Genomic DNA, 22,872 nt, shown 5'->3' on the forward strand with positions numbered 1-22,872 from the left:
GTGTTGTTCAGCATGGGGGTGAGTAGAAAATGAAGGCTAATCATGTTTTGGGTGTACTATTCCTTTAAGTTGCAAAATGTTTAATGCTTCCTACTTTTCAGTGTTAATAACTGGATCCATCATTTGCACTTCCCAGAATGGCAGTAAAATTATTATTTTTACATACAGCTAACAAGGACCAAACTTCGTAACAGCAGACTTTGATACTTAGACCTCTAATTATTCAAATTCACAAAGATTTTTAATTTCTTATTGATCAAACCAAGATCTAAGTTCATATAAAAATATAAATATGTTTTTTTCAGGTAGTTTTTTAAAGTAGAGGATGAATGTCACTGCAGTAATTTCTCAGATCTGACAAAAGACCCCAGAACAATGTTTATTTCACAACCACGTCTAATGTAGGTCAATTCCCAGCCTCCTCTGATTGTCTGTGACACAAAACAAACAAGCAGTGTCTGAATAAAGTTAACAGGAGCCAGAAAATGCTTATTTATGGTGTCTCAGAATGATCACAATTCACCTGCTCTGTTCCTGTTCAAGAGGTTTTATTCTTTACAAAGGAATGATTTTAAAACGTTTTCCGTTACTTACTGGGTATAGATCGTTTGCTTATCTTCATGTCTCCTAAAAACATAAAAAGGAAAAAAAAGTCAGCATAGATTACATCTGTAGACTCTGCAGTGAAATAAAAGAAATAAGCAGCTGTCTGCATGTTTATAACAAATTGTTTGCTTTGCACCGGTTGTTTTACAGGATGATATTGATCATGTTTCCCTTGAAAACAACTGCAGGGCTTTGGCCTGCTCTGAGAGGGAAACATGAGGCAAGCTAGACCTGTGGACACAAAGGCTCCCATCTACAGGGAGTTCGCTTCAAGGCACAGCAGGTTCTGGAGCATTATAAGGGAACCAGACATCGTTCACCTCCAATTCAGTTTTCTTCTTCTTTGGGTTTCTGTCCTGAACTTTTGAAACTCTTTTTTTGCGTGTGTGTGTGTGTGTGCGTCTGTGTGTGTGTGGATTTATTGTGGGTGACCAAACCTTTGTATGAAGCTTGGGAGTTAAGTTACAAAACTGGCTCTCAGTGAGTTTAATTGTTATAGAAAAGCCTGTTTTTGTTTTGTTTTTTTTTATATATATATAATGCAGAAGATAAATACTTATTTATTTATATGTACATTGAGGTGAATAATTTTATTTATTTATTTTTTCCTTTTAATGGTTCACCAATTTCCCCTCGCTCCTGTATACCTGATAACAGAATACTTCAGACTCCAGGCTCGGTTCTGATTTCTGGTTTTGCTGTGCCAATCCCTGATATCTCATAGTCACCGCCTGGTCACCCCTTTAACAAGGTTCTGCTTCATTTATGTCTTAAAATGACTTATAACCATATTTACCTTTAAGATTTGCCAAGAGAAAGTTTTAAACATTAGTTACTGCACAAATAATTTAAGACATGTGCAGTTTAATCTGGCATAGAGATGAACAGCAGCTGAGCAAGTCCTGTAATTTTCTATCTAAAAATCATAATTCCTTTGTAAGTATTATTTTTACAGTCATTGATTTATTTATTTAGCTTTGTGCCTTGACAAGTGTAACCTAAAAAATGTTTTTATTTACACTAGTATAGAATATAAGTGGATAAAGATGGATTTAAGAGATGACGGATGGAAACGAGCTGTAAACTTCTGCCTCCATAAGAGGTTAAACGTTCTGCCCATGCGAAAGGGGTTTGTTTATACCTCTTACATTCTTACAAATGCTTCAAAAGGTAAACATTATTCACTTTTTCCATCCAGAGATCCAGGACTCTTCCAAGAAAAGAGGGTCAGTTGGAGTCTAAACCACTGATTTTTAATCACTGTAATCAAGCTTGATGTTACTTGAGACTTTTTTTTAAATAGCAGCTTCGATTCAACAAGAAAATAACATAGGGATGTAATAATAATAATTCTGTCTCTTGCTCATAGAGATTGGACAACAACAATGGTTGTTTTTTTTACTATGGAGCCAATTGTTGTTAAAAGATACCAGCTTGGCTCTGAAAGCAGATCATTATCACAATGAATGTGGTTAAACATAGAAACATTTACACAGAGTTTTTGAGAAACATTAAAGTTTGCTTTTTTCTTTAAATCACATTAATGAGAACCTTAAATTTTAAAATCCATTTTGATGACATGTAGATTTAAAAAAGCAGTTTAACAAGGATGATATCTTGTCTTTAGCCAAAATAAAGCTATCCAAACTGTTTTTTTTTTTGTTTTTTGTTACAACGTAACCAGCTCTTAACCATCATACTTATCTGTGCCACTTTTGGATGAATAAATCGTTTATTTATTGCTTTTTTTGTTTTCTTTATTTCAAAGTCAACTAATAAGAGTGGATCCGATTTTTGCAGTCTTTTTCTTATCAATGAAAACTGACTAAAACTAAATGTTGTTTTTGTTTGATTGGCCTCCTGACTGAGTCCTGGATGCACTCCTGGAGTAACTTTGGTTGTTTAAATACTAATAATGTTGGCATCCTGGAGTGTGGTTCCCTCTTGTGGCCACTTTTCTTCATTGTTCTCTATGGGTGACTTCTGGGAGCAGGTTAGTGGAGGAGCATAGGTGTTTTCCATTTACGTTCAATAAAGGAGAGGCTTACAAAGAAGTCACTGCCAGAGTGTTAACCCATGTGATAATACTCTAACCGGCCCCTAGTCTTTTGTGTTTCACTCTAAGACGATTTCTCTGTCCTGGTTTGTTCCAAGTTGCTTCTTTTCTGAGCTGTTCCAATGGTTTACTCCTTTGTACCAAGCTTCTAGAACCATTGTCTTCACCTGAGGCTCCTTGCTGGTAGTTTGCTGGAAGGTTGCTACTTGAAGCACCTTGCTCAGACCCTGCTCACCCTCCAACAGTGATGACCCCTCCTCCGTCTTCATCATAAGTTCCAAGTTGCTTCAGAAACCTGGAGCCACTAAACATCCCCTGGAGAAGAACCTCCAGTGGCATGCATTCTGGTATCCACTAACCATCATCTCCGCTTCTCCTCCAAGGATCCCTCATGACAACAATTCTTCCTCAAACCCAGTAAACAAGATTATTATTATTAATCTTTTCCTTTTCCATTTTCATAAAATAACCCCAGCTGTGTTTCCCTGGAAAGTTGACATCTCCCAGTCTCCTCAGCATCCCGTTCCAGATCAATGTCTCCAGATCTAATGACTACTTCTAAATTAACCTTTTTAAAACTGTTCAGCCTATTAAATGTGTTCTGCATGTGGGCCAAATCTCTGCCTAAAATCATGAGTTTCTGTGTAAAAGCAGGAGGTCATGGTTTGCACAGAGCAGAGCACCACCAGATTTTCCAGTGTTCATCTATCTTAGATAAAAGGCGTCTTTTTATTTTATTTCTTTTTAATCAGAAACCTGATATATTTTTTGACATTGATCCTCAACATGCTCAGTTGGACCCTCCTCTTCATCAGCAGGACAGAAGACAAATCAAAGAACATATTTAAAATTCATTGCGAACTAAAAACGTTTTGGGGTGTGGAAGTAAATTTTTTATATCATGTATTTTTATCTAACTGTCCTGAACATTTCTATAAATAAATTACAATTTATTTTGATTAAATCTTTGAATAATTTACTTGATGATTATCTTGTGCTCAAATATGTGTTTATTTAGCACATTGTATTCTGGCTGATGAAGAGGGAGGGATGTTATTCAATTACTGTAATTTAAAGGTCAAGAAAATCATTGCTGTTTTTTATTAAACATATTTAAGATATCTGTGCTTTTAAAAATTAGCTTTTATTTTTTTCATTTCAAAATCATATTATGGGATATCATTAATATATGAAGTTGTTTTTACTGTGTTAGTTTGAGTTGATTCATAAAAATAGTGTTTGAAAAAAGTTTCATTTTGGGGTGTCTGTGTATGTTCCGTTTTCAGAGAGTCCAAAGTAGAAGTTTAATTGTTTATTAAATTGTTTATTCTCAGAAAATTATTCTTAATAACACAAAAAAAAGCCCTCACATCTTAGCATTCCTCAGTCCTATATACTAAGTTGTAAGCTGTTTGGTTCTGTAAATTAAACTCACCAGTGATTATTGGTTAATTTGGTTCAGATAGGTTTGATATTTTAATTGATAAACAAACAATTTCTATCTTTATTCTAGATGCCTTTTTCTGATGATCTAAAACATTAAAGTTTGATTTTAAAAAGGGATAGAAGAGATCTGTAATGAGGGATGACTACCTTAATTTCCCACTTGCTGAATGATAAGATTTTCTTTTTTTCATTTTAAAGGGGAAAAAAATTATTTAAAAAAATGTAAATGTGATACAAATATTCAAATGCATTGTACTTTAGCTTCAGCTCCATCAGTTGTGCTCTTTAGATAAAGCCAGAACCCCCCAAACCCCCATCACACCTACCTAGTCGCATCAGTACGCTGAGGGCCACCAACATGAGGGACCCCAGCAGGGACAGCAGGAGCCAAACGGCCGGATTCCAGCACCTGCACTCGCTCTCCACCACACGCTGGCTCCTCATGGCTGTCTGACTGACCATCTGCCTGCAGCACACAGAAACACAGTCTCAGTCAATCTCACTGTTGTATCCAAAGTCCAAAGCTGCATGTGTCACAAACTTCCACATCCTACTGCAGATGCAAATGAAAAACAATCAGTATTTGCTGTCCTGGTTTGGAGTAGCCTGATTATAGTATTGGATTGTTTTATCTGATACGCCCTCCAGCTGTTGCTGCTCTGCTGTAGTTGGGTATTGATGGTAGCCTCAGTCAGCTCAAAGGGAAATAACATTACAAACTTCCCTCTCGGTGAACATGAAAAGAGCTTTGACGGGAAAAATCCCAGCAGGTGAGCAACAGCCACCAGTTACTGATATTATCGGGGACCATAGGGTGCTGCTGCTGCGGGCACAAAATGGCCACCCTTCACAAACTGGTAGGGGGAAGAGGTTCAGGTTTTGAACAACGGCAGCAGCTGGAGGAGTCTTGTGTTACAAGCGGAGGCCGATATCTTTGTCACTGTTTTTCCAGGGGATTTTCCTCTGGAAAGGGAATGTCAGGATTCACAGGGATCACTCATTAATCAGCCTGATAAAAAATTCCTCAGAGCTTCTAGGATGCTCTAACCGCAGAGGGAAAAAACATATTTTGCATGCAGTATTAATGGAAATACAAGTTATTATCAGAGGCAGGCAGTAACTAGTTACATTTACCTGAGTAACTTCTTTTAAAAAATACTTTTAAGAACAGTTTTACTGCATTCTACTTTTTATTTTAGTAAAAACTAAGTTGAAGTAGCATTTTTTTTGCCTACTCTACCCAACATAAATATCTATAATCCAGAGCAAATAAGTAAAAAAAAAATAATGCATCCAAAAACACAAAGACAATATTTTGTTAAAATGAGATTTCTTTTTTTAGATTAATTTAATTTTTTACCTGCTGATTCTTTTGTGTGGTTTGGATGTCAAGAGATAAAAACAGTTTACTGCTTCTGGTTATTGGAAGTAACAAGATCTAACCTGCATCCATAACAAACAGTACGTCTCAATTTCATGTGTTTTATAAAAGAAAAAATATACACTTTAAAGATTCAAGCACCTAAAATCACTAAGTATTGTATCTTATATTTAATTTTTTTCATCAAATTCTTTGCAACACCAGGATTTACATATAAATATATATGTTGTACAACCTTACCTTAAAAAACACTAAATCAAATATTTTGATCATCAGTAGATCAGTAACTGACTACATGAGTTTCCCTTTTTTATCAAATACTTTTATGCTCTTATTTGAGTAATTGCTTGGATAGCAACTTTTTAATGTGTAAAAATATGATAAAGTATTGCTTAAGTAGAATTTTTGGGTCCTCCATCCACCTCAGATCATTATGCAGTGCTGTACTTTTCAACTTGTTTTAAAGTTAAAATAAAAATTATGTTACTAGCAGCAACTATGACATGTTAAAACTTCCTTATTCTAAAGCGGCATCTCAATGCGGGTATTGCTGCACGATGTGCCTGACCTGTTTATGCCAAACTTAATAGTCGCTGAGTTTTTACTCAGACTTTTAACACGCAAACCTCCAACCAAGTTTCTAAGATGGTTGTTAAAGACGGGAGCTTTAGTTGTGCAGCTCTACCTGCAGCTTCTTTCTCCGCTCATGCCGAATTCCCCCTGACCTTACACAGGAATGTGTATTAGGGGATGATGAGGGGAAAATTTGATATTGGCCCCTTGAGATAGTGGACATTCCGGGCCTCGGTAGCACACAAAGACATTTCTGCTTTCTGTGGTCCCCCTTCGTCAGGCATAAACGCTGCTTCCTGCAATCTGTCACTAGAACCCTCCGAAACGCTTAGGCCCCTGATGACACTGCAGGGGCGCCTCTCATCTCCTCAGAGGGCAGGAGGCGAATTAAGAAGCAAGGAAAATGTTTTTTTTTATTTAAACCCACTATCAACCTATGGATGCAGCTTATATAGTGAGGATCCAATGCACAGGCCTCTGCTCTGCTTCCATCCAGGTTAGGCCCCAGTCCCAGAACATGAGGTGCACAGTTAAGACACAGTGCACCCAGTCAGGAGGTGGGGATTTTAACACCACCAGGGTGCTTGAGAACCGAGGCTACCTCCTTTGGAAACTGTACGAGCACACCACTCAAAACTCTGGGACAAATGGTTCAGTTATGAGGGATGAAAAACAATCTTGTCCCCAATGTTATGTTTTTCAATACTCCATTCATAGTAGGATGTAGCGCAGATCCGCTGGGGAATAATGTTGCCTTTTGTGTCGGCCCTGCTTCCCCTCCCTTCTCACTTCCCTGTGCTGAGAAATAGCTGAAAGATTTCAGCCCCACAAAAATACCCCCTAATGTCTGAGATAGACCACAGAATAACGCCGTCAGCCCATTTTGATGGGAAGAACCTGCTGTCATTTAAGCAGAAAATCAGCCTGTCATGGACTGGAGTTCTGACTTCCTTCATAATCCTTGCAACAAAAAGTAAAAAAAATAATAATAATCCTAAAGGAGAAAATTTAAGTTACTTAAAGTTTAATCATTTTCACAACCATGTTTATTAAAAAACATCTTAAACCAGCTCAGTTAGGAACAACTTTTTCACTTTATGACAAATAATCCAGTTCTGGAAAAAAGACAAAAGATCATTCAAAATAAGTAAAATGTCTTCATATCATATGATAGTTACAGAAAAAAACTTTACATACCTGTTGCAAAAGAATTAATCTTGACCCACAATAATAAATATAAAAAAGAAATTAAATAGGTTTCCTTTCCCCAAAATGAAAGAGAAAAAGAGTTGAGCCAGCAGGTGGTTTAGTTCCACAAATAAAGAAAATTCTTTTTTAAAAACTACACACAGAAAAGAAGTCAGAAAACTCCAGAATCCACCGCTACGTTTGTTTTAGGTCTTTCATCTCCTTAAACCTGCCTGCCTATAAGTACCTGGCCTCAGTGACAGGGATTACGTAAAACAATAAATACCACAGCATTGTATGATAATATTCTAACGCCCTGTACCTGTCTAAGCTTAAAAGAAGCAGGAGGGGCGTGAAAGACACAAAGACAATATGAGCTAACCCTTTACTGGTGTCCCAGCATCTCCAGTTTCAGGAGGAGCTCTCAGAAGGTGCGGTCCTGCTCATCCCTGCACACAGTCAGTGGCAGAGGGAGGCGAGGCTGTGGCTTCGCTTCTCTGTCTGTCCACGTTTGTGCATTGGACGCTCCCACAGAGAGCTGCTCCAAACGAGAAGACTCTGAGGCAATGAGTCAGAAATCCACCCGATCACTGGCATGTAGAGATATTAGTTTATTTGGCAGAAGGAAAGTGCCATGTAAAGTTTTTCAAGCTCCTTTTTTTTGGGGGGGAAGCTGCAAAAATCATTGTGTTCAATTCAGATTTTATGAAAAAAATCAGCTCAAATGAACAATGACTTTATTTTTACAATAAAAAAAATGCAAAGCATGATATGCATCTTATTACTTTGTAAAATCACCTTTCCTGGAATAACAGTGGCAAGTGTTTGGAGGTTTGCACCTGATGTTGTACATGTAGGGCATGGAAATGTTAACTTCAGCAGCTGTACTACATGCATCTTCCCATCAACTCTGACTTTAAAAACTCTGTGTTTTAAACAAGCCTTTTGCTGTATGTTTATGTTTTTTTGTGAATGTATTTTCATTTTATCCTACTTTTTATCTTTAATTGCTGTTTTATTGGTCTTCTGTGCAGAGCTTCTTGATTGCTTTATCTTTAAAAGGTGTTAAATAAAAAAACTTTGCTCACTTAGTTACCTACTTAATGTGCTTGGTTGCGTTTGCTGAAGAAAGACCCACCATTATTTTATTTTATTTTCCTGTTGTTTTTTGTCTTTTGGTGGGGTACGGTGTGTTCATGGTTCTAGGAAGTGTTAAATGGATTTTGGATATAAGCCAAACGGTTTAGGTCTGGTTTCATTTAACCAGAGGCTTTCAAAATAGTTATTGTGTTCCCTACATAGCTTTTGAAAACTTTATATAGGACTTTTTATAGCTTTTATTCAATATTGATTTTCTTTTTTGCTCCTCTTCCATAAATGCTGGATTTGCACAGCGGATTATCTCTAACTTTGATGCCAAGTGAGCTGCAGATCTCTACCAATCTGTTTCCTGATCTTAATAAATCTCAATAAACTTCTCCACAACCTTAACCTTTACTTTCCTGCAGCCTTCTTTGGTTTTATGATGCAATATTTCACCAGTGTCGTCCTAATGAACCCTTAAGGCCTCAGAACAAATGGATTTATACTAAATAGATATTAAACATATAGACTTTCCTATCTAGCTGACTTGTGAACAACCCTGTTTGTATTTTATGCATAAGCAAAAAACTTGCTTATTTCCACTTTGTATTGATTGATCATGTCTCAAATTAAAGAGATGAAGCCCTCTAGTTGTAATCTGACCAAATGTGGACAAGGTAAATAAAAAATAGATCAAAACTCAACATAGAGATCTGCTATAATGTTAGCTGATTTTAAAATTTACATTCAGATTAAACGAGAAACGAATTTCCTAACATGGCAAACCATTAAAAAGCTAAATAAATGCTTAAAAACAATAAAAGACTTTAAAAAATAAAGATACTTTCTATAAACCATCCAAACACCCACTGCTTAGCACTTTACTTTAAAACATGGGATTCCTGTAAAGGAAAATATGCAGCACCCTCTCTGACTCATGCAGTAAACTCTTAACTTGATGCGAACAGATAATTCTTCCTGGAGAAAATGTGCTGCCTGTCTGCAGACTTTGTCGGGGTTTTAGTGGAGTGGGGCATAGTGGTTAGGGTATTTCACTTGGAATCCAGAGGTTCTGAGTTCAAGCCCCACTCCCACGGACTCACACTCTGGTCCTGAGCACATTTGGCCCTGAGCAAGACCCTTTACCCCCACTCTTCTCCCTGAGTGCTGCACAATAGCAGCCCGCTGCTCCCCAAGAGGATGGGTTAAAAGCAGGGAGTTCATTTCATTCCTCAGTACTTGTGACAGCGGAATGACATAAAAATGCTGAGCTGAAAAAGTTTCAGGACTCCTGTTTGTTTTTTTCCCCTGAATCGGTTACAGAGTCACAATATAGATATCTTGTTGCTCTAACTTCCTTCACTAAACATGGAGATCAGGTTCGCCAAAGAGGCAGAGCTGCACGCACATTACTGCAGTTGCCTTACTTTTAGCTAGCTTTACTGTGTATTTGCATTATCTGCAATGTGTTACCTGTAGTTATTATCTGCTTTCTGAAATCCGTGTGGTAAATAAATACACAATGCTCATCTAAACCTGCCCTATGCATGTATCTCACCAGAAGGCAAATATCAGGTCTATTAGCAATAATTATTCCTAGTTTAATGCATTAGCAGTAGCATTGTGGGACTGTGCTGCTCGTCCCATTTACAATTTTGACAAAATTGGAGGATTGCCCTTTCTTGGTAAATGCAATTATAGAATACCCAAAATACCCTTAAAATGATCTATGTTTCATTAACAGATGCTGTTAAGCTGGTCATTTTTATACAAACAAATTTTCTACTCATAAATATTATATCTGGAATAATGAAGACATTAAATACAAAAATAAAACAAATCTTTTACAGTAAATGGTTTTATAGTGGAATATCACTTTTAAGCCAATTACTAAATCCAAACAGTAATTTATTGTCTTATTCTGACTGTATTTTACTTTTCCAATTTCTTGTTACCCCTAAAGAATATGCTGTAGTGTTTGACGAAATCCCCAGTGGATCATTAAAGCTTTTGTTAGCTTTACCTACATGTCAAATTGACTCAATGCCAAATTTTCATCCAAACTCCATTCATATTGATTTTGATATTTATAAGTAAGAAAACAACCAACAAAATGTTAAGAAATATTCTATTATTAGATGTTTATTCACCAGCTTGTATATTTTTATTGGTAATAGAGTAAGAGAAATTTCTTATGTAATTATTCATAATGTTCGACCTGTTATAGCAGTAATGATAAAAAAAAAAAAAAAAAAAAAAAAAAAAGATATAAATGGGATTTGGAACCAATGTGTACTTTTTGTAAAAATAAGGAAGAAAAGATTATTAATGTTTTTTGGGATTGTAATTATACCAAATATTCTGGAGAGATATGTCCATTTTTTCATCAAAGAAATCTCAATATTACTTTAATAGATAAGGATGTTTTGTTTGGGATGGAGAAATGTGAACTTGACAAAACAGAATTTTTATACAGTATGCTGTTAATGTTTTTTTATTATTATTATTTATGGTATATATAATATTCCCACCTCCAAATATATATAAAAAAACTACTTTCCAGATTTTATTATCTTCTATTAATATATCTATAGAATCCTTAAAATTCAGCTCAAATACTAAAGCCATTCAGATCATAACTGCCCTTAAAGAATTGTAACCCTTAAGCACAGATTTGATTTTGACAGTGTAAAATACTTGCTCTATGTTCTGTAAAGCCCTTTTTTTTGTTGTATTTGTTTGTAATTAATAATGTCACTTGAGCTTATTCGGCAGGCAAAAAAATCTGAGAAAAAACTGTTTATTACCTTCAGGTTGTCGATGAATGTAACAATCAACAAGAAGGAACAAAGAGGAGGCCGATGGCTTTTATTTCAACCACATTTAAAATTATTAAGGTGTTGAGTTGATGATTAATAATGTTAGAAAAAACAAAATTTCAGCAATGTGGGCCAAAATCCATGGATTTATATAAACTAAAAAACATCCCTCTTCCATCTTGAAACAAATTATATGCATCCACCCATGAACTGAAGTGATTGTAGGAGGTTCCTAATGTGTCTAAATTCCTTAGCTATGTCCAGTGTTATGCTGCCATCGGCTTAGGCTGCCGGAGGACAAATGTACCACTTAACATTCAGCTTGATTATATTTTGTATTTCTATTTTCCTTCTATTTTCTGCAGTATTTATTAGTTAAACCCCTAACTTTATACACTCTCGGCTTTTTCTTGTCATAGGAGCTTCATCTGGTCTGTTCCTGTTTGGATGTGACACCATTTTGAAAAGAAATATCAGCTGTGCTGCTGCCATCAACACATTTGGTTATAGATTATGGTACTGGGCCTGTTTTTCAGAGTTTAGTCCTGCTTCTCTCCTCAATTTAGCATTGGACTTTGGTTTTCTGTATGTGCTCACTTTCTTTCTTTTAGTCATAAAAACTGGCTCAGAGCTTTTCTGCTTAACTGCTTCTTTCCCAGCCAGAGCCACCTGTTAAGCAATTTCAATGTGACCTTTCTAATATAGAAAGTGATCAGTGCTTCTACGTTCCTTTCTGTATTTCTGTTATTTTCCCCTAGAATCCCCAGTCGGCCTCGGCAGAATGCAGCTCACACTAAATTAGATTTGACAAAATGCAAGCGAATATCTACTGTAGCCACATGCTGATGCAGGAGGAGCAAAACCTGCAATGTCAATGACTGGATGCAATAAGTTGGCTTAGGAAACATATTTTACCAAACAGCCTGCAGAATCGGATTTAATTGTCTCTGTTAAGGGCCTTGGGATGTGCTGTTATTTAGCTCAATATAAATACAGTAAACTAAATCATTCATTTCTTCAGGTAACACAGAGTACATGTCAGACTTAATAATACTACTTCAGCGATAGTTTCAAGGTGTTGCTTTATTGTATATCTCGTACCATGTCTTTCGGTTGTGCTGTTCTTTATATCTCGTTGCAGATGATGAAGCAGACTGAAACAGTTTTGTCATTGTCTCCTTTCTATCATCTTTTCTCTTTTTTTCTTCTTTCCTTTTTCTTCTTCTGTTTTTCTGCTCTATTTACATTGCAGTGTCCATATAAACTGTAAAACTCCCTGCATAATTATTATAAAGCAATTTATATGCATGAACATCCCAAGTATCCACTTGTAAAAGTAAAATCTGTTGGGCTCTTTTTGGCATCAAGACAATTATTCTTATTGCCACATTGCCAGACAGGACACTGTAAAAAAAAAAAACTAAATCAAATTGAATTTATTAAATCCAAACTGGTCAGGTTGGTATACAGCTGTGACTCTATGATGGCTCTATTTCCTACTGTAGGTCCAGAAACGTCTGTTTCTGCTACAGAAAAGAGGAACAAAGCTGCTTTACCAGAAAGACAAGGAGGAAGAAAAGGTTCAAGGCAGACTGGTTTCTTCCTCTCCCAGTTGAATTACTGAACAGAAACCCACAATGTCATGGAATGGGCTATTCCCTTGTGCGACTTTCAGTTCTTTCTGAAGAAATCTCTTTTACAATGCTAGACATTTAGTAAAGTCAGTTATTGGGGCCAGTTTTAATGTGCAAATTACTGTTAGGTGCAACAATGCAAGTCAGAAACCCGATGTGGAATTATCTCTCAGTAAAATATTTTAACCGTTATGTGTTAAGATATTTTTGCTGCAGCAAGAGATAAGGACACTGTTGTTTTGCACATTTCCATAAAGTGGGTCATGAAGACAGGTAGGGTTCCATATCCTGCAGGAAGGGAAAATATGACAGACCTCAAAAGAGTGATATCTCAACAAATATTTGGGAACCTATTCCATTAATCCCACTAATTGAGTGATTCATACAAATGACTTAGGATCATCTTTCAGTCGATGTCATAACACAAATTATATTTTGGTAGCAAAAAAAGCTTTCCGGATGTTACATAACCATATTAACTTAATGGGACTTACCGTTGATAATAATAAAAAAGTAAGGGGATGCCAGTTTCTTCTTTGAGGGCCGCATCCCACATAGAATTACAGCATGGTGTCAATACCTGACAAGGTGGCTCACCATATACAAACGAATAGACTCGAGTGTCTTGAGAATAAAAGGCTGTAAGACGGCACCGTACCTGCCTCTGGCCATTTCTGTGAATAAACCTATTCAGAGAGGTCTACTGGATCTGTTGTTTAGGTACAAATTACCCAAAGTACCACATTGTGTGTGTTTAAGGGTTATAATATTAAAAACTTTACATCAATAGTGAATTAGTTAAAAATAATTAATTAATAAAACAAACAAAAAACAGTTTATAGATCAGTTTATAGATCTAAACATCTTTAAAGATCTAATCAACAGAATATTGCAATAGCAAAACATACAGTTAAAACTATTTTTTATTCTAAATAAATTTCCAGTTTCAGGTCAGCTATCATGATTTAAATTCTTAATTCGTAACCTTGAATTCTTAAAATAACTGCTTTTGCACTTAAAGTATAAAGATTACTCTATTTTTAAAATGTATAAAAGCACTGAAGTTGATGTTATGGCTTTAAAATCTTTGTTTAGGTTAATTTTCAGCATTTCAGATAAACATGTTTCAAGGCTACAAATGAATTACACAACTTCCTTGTCTGACATTATTGGAAAATGGACCAAATAGGTTGTCAGGAAGAGGAGGTTAGTTCCCAGAAGTGTGGTTAATGTGTGGGTTCAATTTTCAGACGCATAAAGGTGCCATGTTTTGTTAGTTTAAGCAAGTGCGTGCATAACGAGCAAGTGTAAACACTATAAGAAAGTTTGGCCACCATATAATTTAGAATATAGATGTGTTCCAAAGTGAAACATGTTTTTGTGTCAAACGTGAGTTTTAAAAATAAAAGCATTTTGGATACATTAAAATCCTGACACTTTCCCACTGTTTCTGTGGGGGAAAATGGGGGAAAATGCAAAACAGAGTAACTAAGATTATTTGTAATGTGTTTTTTTTATTTATTTATTTTTTTACATTGCTGTATATGTCATTTAAGGTTGCATTTTTATTCATAAGTTTTGGTTGGAAGTTTTAGAGGGCGTTATCAATTATGAAAGGTCTAAGAAGTCCTGAGGCAGTGAAGCCATCCTAGACGCCACACCTTCAGTGGTATAATGCTCTTTTTCATAAAGGGCTAAATAGGGTTTAAACCACAGTAAAAACACTTTTCTATGTTCCACATTTGTCTTGTTATTCCATAGAACTGTAAGGATCTGCCTGCGATGGACTGGTGACCTGTCCAGGGTTCACCCCACCTCACGCCTGTAGGTATCTGGAGGTAGGCACCAGCACCCTTCACGACCCCGCATGGGATAAGCGTGACAGAAAATGGATGGATGGAGGGATGTAAGGATCTGCAAGTAAGAATTTGATCAAGACTTTATTCAGAACAGCTTTCCATAGTTTGACGTGCCTCATTCTCCAGCCAGTCAACTTTGGGACAACACCCCTTCCAAAGCCAATCGCTGAACACATTAAGCTCAAGGCCCAGCTTCCCCCCAGCCAAACTGAATATATAAGTATGCTTTGTTTAATTTTTGCTATGTGTGTTCTTTTCTTTTTCTCTAAGCATCATCATCCAGTTTAAAGGACCAAAGTGCAGACAGATGCTCAAAAGCAGCATGGTGTGTTTAAGAATTTAATGAAGTTTCTGTGGCTGGTAAAGAGAGAAACTAAAATGGAGACATGAAGGAAAAAACTAAGGGACCCTTTGAAAACTAACAGCAGACTGGAGGCTTAAGCACTGGGGAAAAACAGGTTAATAGAATCATCAGAGGGAGACAATATTAAATGACGAAATGCAAGGAAGAAATTTATAGAACAGACAAAACTAACCTAAACATCAAGAAATACGCCTGAGAAATAAACTAAAAGACAGATGGTAAAACCTGGGTGAATCATTTCAGAATCATCCTTCTTGATTCCTGCTTCTAGAATGGTTCTCCCCTCTTCAATATGATCTCTCCATTTGCAGGTAACTTTCATTTTGTTCTTTCAGACCCAACTTCTAGGGAAAATTACGTTCAAACCTTTTCCAGCCTGATGGAAATCATTGTCTCTTGTTTCCTTCCTGTTCTTAAATTTCTGGATCATGTGTTTATTTTTTGATATCTTCAAGCCTTCCTCACAGAACCTGTCAGACAGGTTCCGTTTTAAAGATTTCTTTGTTGTTATGCTAGAGAAATTAAAAACAAAACTCATGTAGTTGATCAGAATTTATTTTTTTATTTAAATATGAAATTAAATCATAATAAATTAAAGACAGCTTACCTGCAGATCGTATGTTTGTCATTTTGTTGCCCTCCAGTATTATTTGGTTTCCTTTACAGTATTTAAAATGCTTAATTTCTTTGTTCACTGTTGGATTCTTCAGTTGTTTGTGGCCTGGTTCCATCCTATTACTTTATCAGATCTGTAACCTCCTAATTGTATCCTTGATTATTCATCTAACTACCTTCTGCTGATGTCCAGTCTGCATTTGAGTTGTTTGAGGATCTGACACGGGTAAGAGTGATGAAAAAGCAAAAATAGAAAGTGGGTAAAAATATTTTCTGAGCACCCAGGTTTAATATTCTATTTCAGAAGACGTCATATGAATCTGGTTGTGATATTCATGTACTGTGATCTGTCCAGACCCATTCATATGTGACTGAGAATGTTTTCCTCTAAATAAATGATCAGGTAATGGTTCATTGGCCGAAGAGTATTACAACAGCAGGAATCTGGATTAATGGCCGGCTCCTCTTTTCATCCCCTTCCCAATATTTTTGCGCCACAGAGATGAGAATCAGTGATTGAGCTGCCCAAGGACACCGAATGATGACTCTGACCATCCTATAACTCCTATATAGTCCTTGTTTGAGACACCTATGCTACCGCAGGTGTATTATATCACAGGGAGGAAATGAAACATTTCTAAAAAAAACAAATTAGTAATGATAAAAAAAAGTAATGATCTGCTGATGCAATTAAACCCAGTCTTGATAAAAATATGTAATCTATATGAATGTACCCATATTGGTCCACAAGGAAAACATGTTACATGTACAATTTGGGGCTTAAATATGAATCTCACAGCCTTATTGGTCTATTCTAAGGAGTTTCTGTTGGAGGAAAAAAGAAAATAACAGACCCTGCCCGTACTTATTCTGGAAATTGAGACATTTAGGAGAAAGAAGCTGCATTTAAAATGCATTTTTGGTTAAATGTGTAGCGAGGAATGTGCATGTTATTTTCATAATCGTCATTCAGGTGATGTAGACAACCTTTTGTTAATAGTTTCTTTGTTTCTTCTTTTTTTGTTTGGGTTCTTTACCCTGCTGGAAAAAACAGCCATGTCCATATTTCTATTATTTAGCTATTCTCCGGGGGATGCAGGGGTTAAGAATCATACTCTAGGGCCCCCTTGTCATCATTCACCTTATCTGTACAATGCAACACTACCAGTGGTATTAAAGTAGCCCCACACCATGATGCTGCCACCACCCATGAGGTACACTGCTTCTACTCCAGAAAATTTCATTTTTTTGTCTTTCTGCTTCACATCATTAAACAAATATTAAGGTTAACCAAGATAACCTGAGTAAAACAACATTTACAATTGAGTAATTACTGGTTTCTTCAACTTTCATCTAGTGTCTGTGGAAGTCATGAACCCATGTTTTGGACTCTGGTTCTTTTTGGTCCGGGGTCGGTTCTGGCCATGGAAGTCCCTCTTCAAAGCTATTTTGGGCTAGTTTCTATTTTGTGTTTTATGTTTTTTATGTTTTTACAAACCACTGTTTTACATCAGATGCCATTAAAGCGGCCGTAGTGAATTGCCCCTTACCTCGTTTTAAACAGAGGTTCATCTAGAGATCATTTGCAAAACAATGGAAAGACAGGTGACATTTGGTTATAATCAGCCTCAATGGCAGCAGATAAAGGGGAAAAAAGTAGGGGTCCAAGAATGTAACCCTTTGGCACTCCACATGACAGGAACAATAGAAGATGATAAGTTATCAATCATAACTAAAAGAGCTCTTGGACAGATGATGTAAACACGCTGAGCCATGGACATAACAAAGGAGCTAATTAAACACATCAGTACAGTACAGAGTGATTTTTAAAGTGGTTTTTAAACTTTAACATTGTTGTAAAGTATGCAACTCAGACGCTGCTGAGTTATTTGCAAAAATCAGTTGTACTGAAGCAATAAAAAACATCTACAAAATGCAGAAAAAATACATTTAACCCAGCTTGCAGGACTGAAATACTGTTGTATTGTTGTAAGCATTATGTGCACAAAATGCTTTAATTACAAACTTAACCGTATTTAGAAATAATTATACAATAATAATTGCATAATTATAATAATTATCCATATTATACAAATATTCTGACATGGTTTTTGAAATGGCCTACCTAAAGCTCCAAATCAACCAGAGAATGTTTTTGCCTTTTGTGCAGGTAAATTCCTCTCAGATTAGGCAGACAGCCTTTACCAAAAACCTAATTTTCCAGCTCTTCTCTGGACAAGCTGTTTTTGCTTTCCATGTCCCATCCTACCGAAGGCCACCACCCTACAACCCATATCCATACAACACGTCTGAGTTTGTTAAAATAGCTTAGGGGCATGAAATAATACCTAAGATGATGAAAGTAGTTTGACCAATCGGCTGCTCCAGAGAGCACTTGACAACTTATTTCCCCTTATGACATCATTAGGGGAATTATATTCAAACAGTGCATTTTAAGCACACCTTTGCTGAGTTCGAATTTGGCGGCTGCTTCCTTAGAAGGCCAGTCTGCCAATTATGTTATAGCACAGCTCTGAGGTCTTTTTGGCCGTTTTGAAAGACACGTCTGCTGTATCCTCTAAAGCCTTGGGTGTCCCCTGTGTCAGGATTTACAACGTTGCACCCACAATTCAGACAGACAGACTGAAGTGATTTATAAACAGCGTTTATTAAATGCTCATAGTTATGGATCGCGACAGATAGGATTCTATGTCTGGAATCTCTGTAGAGGGCGAAACACAGATTGGTGACCACGTAACTCTGACAGGCAACAATAGCAAGCATTTGAGTCGCTAACCTGGTTATTAAGTTCAGTCCAAGCCAAGAGGAAGGAATGGAATCTAGTCAGATGATTTTTCTCAGCATGGCGTGGAAGCCGCCCAAGAGTTACATGAGTAGAGACCAAAGGAGCTGCAGAGCAGACTGACGAGCAGAAGCCAGCTGATGTGGAAGAGCAAATGTATCCGGAAGGAGAATCCAAAGCTGTTGTCGATGAGGAAGCAGAGGTCCAGGCCAGAAGATCAGAGATCAGAAGAGGTACCGAAGGGAAATCCAAGTTGGGGTCGGGAGACAGATTCAATAGTAGTCAGAAGACAGGTCAGGCAAACAGATAAGAACAGGAGCAGGCAAACCCAGAAGGCCACGAGCAAGCAATCAGAATAAACACACTGAGGAACGCTAGAGAACTCTCACTTACGGCTAGAATAATCAGGCATCGATCTCTGGGACCAAGCAGTTTAAATAGGAACTGGAACAGGTGGATCTGATGAGTAATAATGAAAACTGGGTGGAGCTAGGCAGGTGGAGGAAATGAACCAATAATCCGGTCATCAGTGCCAAGATCATGACACCGTAATTCAATGTAAGTCCAAGCAAGCCAGCTCAGAGGAAAAAGGCAAATGGCGCTAAATAGTGGTGAATATTGTAAGTGCAGTTTGATATAATACAAGTATCTGAATAGTTCCTTCTGAAATTGATATGTACTGTGGCCTTTTTTGTTTGTTTGTTTTTGAACCCCCTTAAGAATGAAGACAAGGGGGAATAAACCAAATTCACAGCACACACGTGCCCACACCAACATCTCATTTATATTGTATTGACATGAGTGGTATAATAAAATGATAAGGACAAAAGTTCTAGTTTATATTGCAATTCTCAGGAGGATTGGATTCCCCCGTATGGTTTGTTTTTACATTACACATTGTGGGATGTCACAATATAGAAAACAGGTGTTACTCAAAGCATCAACAATAGGCCTGTCACCCAACACCGGGATATTAAAATCAAAGGCTGTCTATGTGGAATTCTGTGATAAAGGATTTGCACCAGAGGAAATATTGCAGATATTATATGTAACCCTTGCCCTAATGTATTTCAAAAGTAATTTTAGAGGACAGCATCATGTAGATGTGGTCTATTTAAAATATATATCAAAAGCTTTAGTAGTACAGCAATACTACATTATTATTATTATGTTAAGAATTTAGGATATAATACATTACTAAAGCTGTAGCTGTTACAACATACATCGCTGTTTTTTAAATTAATAATTGGCATCATAATTATTTAAAAATGTATTTGATTATATCTTGTTTATCCTAGCTATGATTTAATTTACACATACTGGGCTGCTCATATTTAAATAATAATTTATTAAAAATATATATAACTGTCAAAGAAATTCCATTCATATTTATTGACCTCTAACTAAAATATTTAGCTATTAGTTATTATGTCCTGTAGGTTATCTTATAATTGTGTTTTGGTTCTTTCTGGTTTGCCAAATTCAGCCATTTTTGTAGTTTGTTGTTTTGCCATATTAGTTTGAATCTTTTTCTCAATTATCTCTTCTGTGTATTTAGTGCTTTTAGTTGTTTTGACAGGTTCTCTATGCATTGCTTCCCAGTTTAGCAATTTCTCCTTATTAATCTGATAAGCAATAGCAAAACCTTTGTCCTTATTGATTGAATCGTTGTACATGAGTTTGTCATTTTGTTCTTTTTTCCACATAGTTTTGTTCCCTATTTAAACCCCAGTCGTTTGCCAGTTCATTATGTATTTACACATGTTGCCTTGTTCATTTGATTCGTTATTATGTTAAATTCTAAATTTTATATTGTTGTTGTAATAACAAGAGCAGTAATAATAATAACACAATATTATTATTATTGCATTAATATTTTTACCTCTGACTGCAGAATGTGGCCACTAGTTGTCACCAAAGTGTCATACATTGAGTAAAATGCTGCACTTGCGTTGCGTTCAGGTACCTCTGGTAGTAATGTGTATATCAGTACAAACTGAAGCATTACTTTAGCTAAGAATAATACACGAATAGATTTTAAAACTTTTTAAAGTTTTTTGTAACAGAAAAAATACATATAGGCTATGACAACCTCTTGAGGGAATAATAGGCTACGCAAAAAAAAAAAAAAAAAAAAAAAAAAAAACATTGGTAATGTGATAAAGTCCACAGCGAAACCTTTTTCTTTTAAAATGTACTTAAAAGGGGAAAAATATATATCAGAGAATTTATATGGAACTATTATAGTATTATGGTTGGTGGAAAGGGCGGAAAATTTAAGGGAAACTTGTCTATTCAATTCATCACAGAGAATTACAGGGTATCCCTGAATGCAGCAGCAATGCTGGCCAACAGGATAACGGTGGACAGGGACAGTTTATGGGACGGTGGCAGATAAACCAGCCCATTATGACATGATGCTATGGACCTTTAAAAACTAATATTGCTAATCAGTGAGGCAGTGCATGACCTCGTTTACTGTCGACACAACAGTTAATAGAAGATGTCCAGACGGTGAAAAGTTTACTATAACTGTAGTGTCCGCCGAGAGGTGAGTTTTATATAAGTTCTAGCTAGAAAACTTAACAGCAGGCTAGCTAACTGTTGCTAACAGGACGTATTAACAGTTAGCCATGTCGACTATAAAGTATCCTACACTTTATTTAATTCAACAGCGTGTTATGAAAACTTAAGCTGGTTGACCATATGCTACCGTGTCGCAGGGTTAAGCTTGTTAATTAGCTTCTATTGGCAAAGTGTCTGGAGTATAAAGCATCCAGCAGCATCCAGTGAAGCATCACTAGCATGATTTATTGATGGGCTAAAACTGTTCATGGTGAAAGTTACTTGTTGCATCGACAGAAGCTATGCATATTCAATTAAAAAATAAATGATAAAAAACAAAGCCCTCAGTCCAGTTATGGGAATTTTCATATTTTTATTTTTATTTTTTTAATTTTATCCAAAGTAAATTTTAATTTAAAGAAAGAAACCTGGGCAGTTGTTTGACAGTTTAAAAGGATTTTACCACAATGATATTTCTTTGAATAAGGATTCAATCCAGGCTATAGGAACTTGACAAATAATTTTAGATAAATATAAAATGTTTAATTACAGCTTAAGATCAAAACTTCCTTAAATAAAGCAAGCTAATATCTTAATAAGTCAGTTTTTGAAAACAGAGCAAGTAAACTAAGTTAACAAAAGCTAGCATTGTTTGAAATGTTGCTTCTCATATACATCGGCATATATCAGTGTTGGTGTTTTGACTACAAGACAGGCTACTTGAGCAGAACCTGATTGAGGAAGAATCTCCTCTGGAGGTAGATGGTGGCATTTTTCAGTGTCCAAAGACACCAGGACTATTATTAAAACCAGGACCATTAATCTGAAAACCAACAAATATAAGAGAGAGAATTGGTGACTGTTAAAGTTGTAGGGAAATCGTACTTAAATGTCAAATCATTCTAGCTTAAACATGTATATAAATATTTAGAAAATTTCTATTTAAAAAAAAATCCTGTCTTAGAATCTCTGTTTTGTTTTTTGCTGTTATTTTATGCAGGCCAGTCAGTTATACGTCAGCCTGTACACCTAAATTTGGCCAATCACATATCAATCAAATCTTTTTGGTCATAGCATCTTGATTCATATGTCGAAGCTAATATACGCCACGGTTCAAATAATAAAATAATAGTCAGCACTAAGTTGCTAACTGGTTTGCAAGATTCTTCCGAGAAACCGGCCACAATCAAACTTGCTTGCAAACCTTCCACCACAACAACCCCACCCTCTTGATAAACGACAAATCAGTCATGATATCTACGATTTAGTTGCCATTATTTAGCCACTCCAAGGCTTCAGGGGGGGATGAGATCCAGCCTGAATACCTTTGAGCTCTGGATGTTATTGGGCTGTCATGACTGACACGTTTCTTGAACATTGCATCGAGGTTTGGGACAGGGACCCTGCACTGGCAGACTGGGGTGGGGGTTCCCCTGCATAAGATGGGGTACCGGAGGGTGTGTTCCAACTATAGGGGATCACACTCCTCAGCCTCCCCAAGAAAGCCCTTGCCAGGGTTCTGGAGAGTGGCTAATTGTTGAACCTGGGCTTCGGGAAGGAGCAGTTTTCATCCTGGCTGTGGAACAATGGACCAGCTCTATGCTTTCTGCAGGATGCCTGCAGAAGGGGCTCATAATCATTATGGACAAGATTTCTAGGTGCAGCCAATCTCGTCCCTGCTTTTCGTAGATAACAGTTCTGCTGGCCCCATACTGCCAAGACCTTCACTGGGGCGGTTTGCACCTGAGTGTAAGGCGGCCTGGAAGAGAGTCAGCTCCTACAAGTCAAAAGCCATGGTTCCCAACATAAAGGGGTGGCTTGTCCTCTTCAGTTTGGTGAGTTCCTGCCTCAAGTGGAGGAGTTCAGGCATGTTGGGATCC

General features: G+C 36.6%; 1 protein-coding gene and 1 long non-coding RNA gene across 2 annotated transcripts in view; one reads left to right on the top strand and one right to left on the bottom strand.

The window, feature by feature from the left end:
- Positions 1 to 528: 528 nt before the first annotated feature.
- LOC107090337 lies at positions 529 to 7,585 on the bottom strand. The gene is made up of 3 exons (XR_001481472.1): positions 7,260 to 7,585; positions 4,435 to 4,574; positions 529 to 627 (listed from the first exon to the last, which is right to left on the bottom strand). It is a non-coding gene; the product is annotated as an uncharacterized LOC107090337 (long non-coding RNA).
- Positions 7,586 to 20,898: 13,313 nt separating this feature from the next.
- Positions 20,899 to 22,872, top strand: part of bzrap1 (benzodiazepine receptor (peripheral) associated protein 1) — a 97,924-nt gene continuing 95,950 nt past the window's right edge. Inside the window, exon 1 of the mRNA XM_015383670.1 lies at positions 20,899 to 20,978. The gene's annotated coding sequence lies outside the window, so the exon portion shown is untranslated. The remainder of the gene's footprint in view (positions 20,979 to 22,872) is intronic.

This window comes from Cyprinodon variegatus, unplaced genomic scaffold (genome assembly GCF_000732505.1).
Source record: "Cyprinodon variegatus isolate N-32 unplaced genomic scaffold, C_variegatus-1.0 Scaffold291, whole genome shotgun sequence".
Lineage (NCBI taxonomy): Eukaryota > Metazoa > Chordata > Actinopteri > Cyprinodontiformes > Cyprinodontidae > Cyprinodon > Cyprinodon variegatus.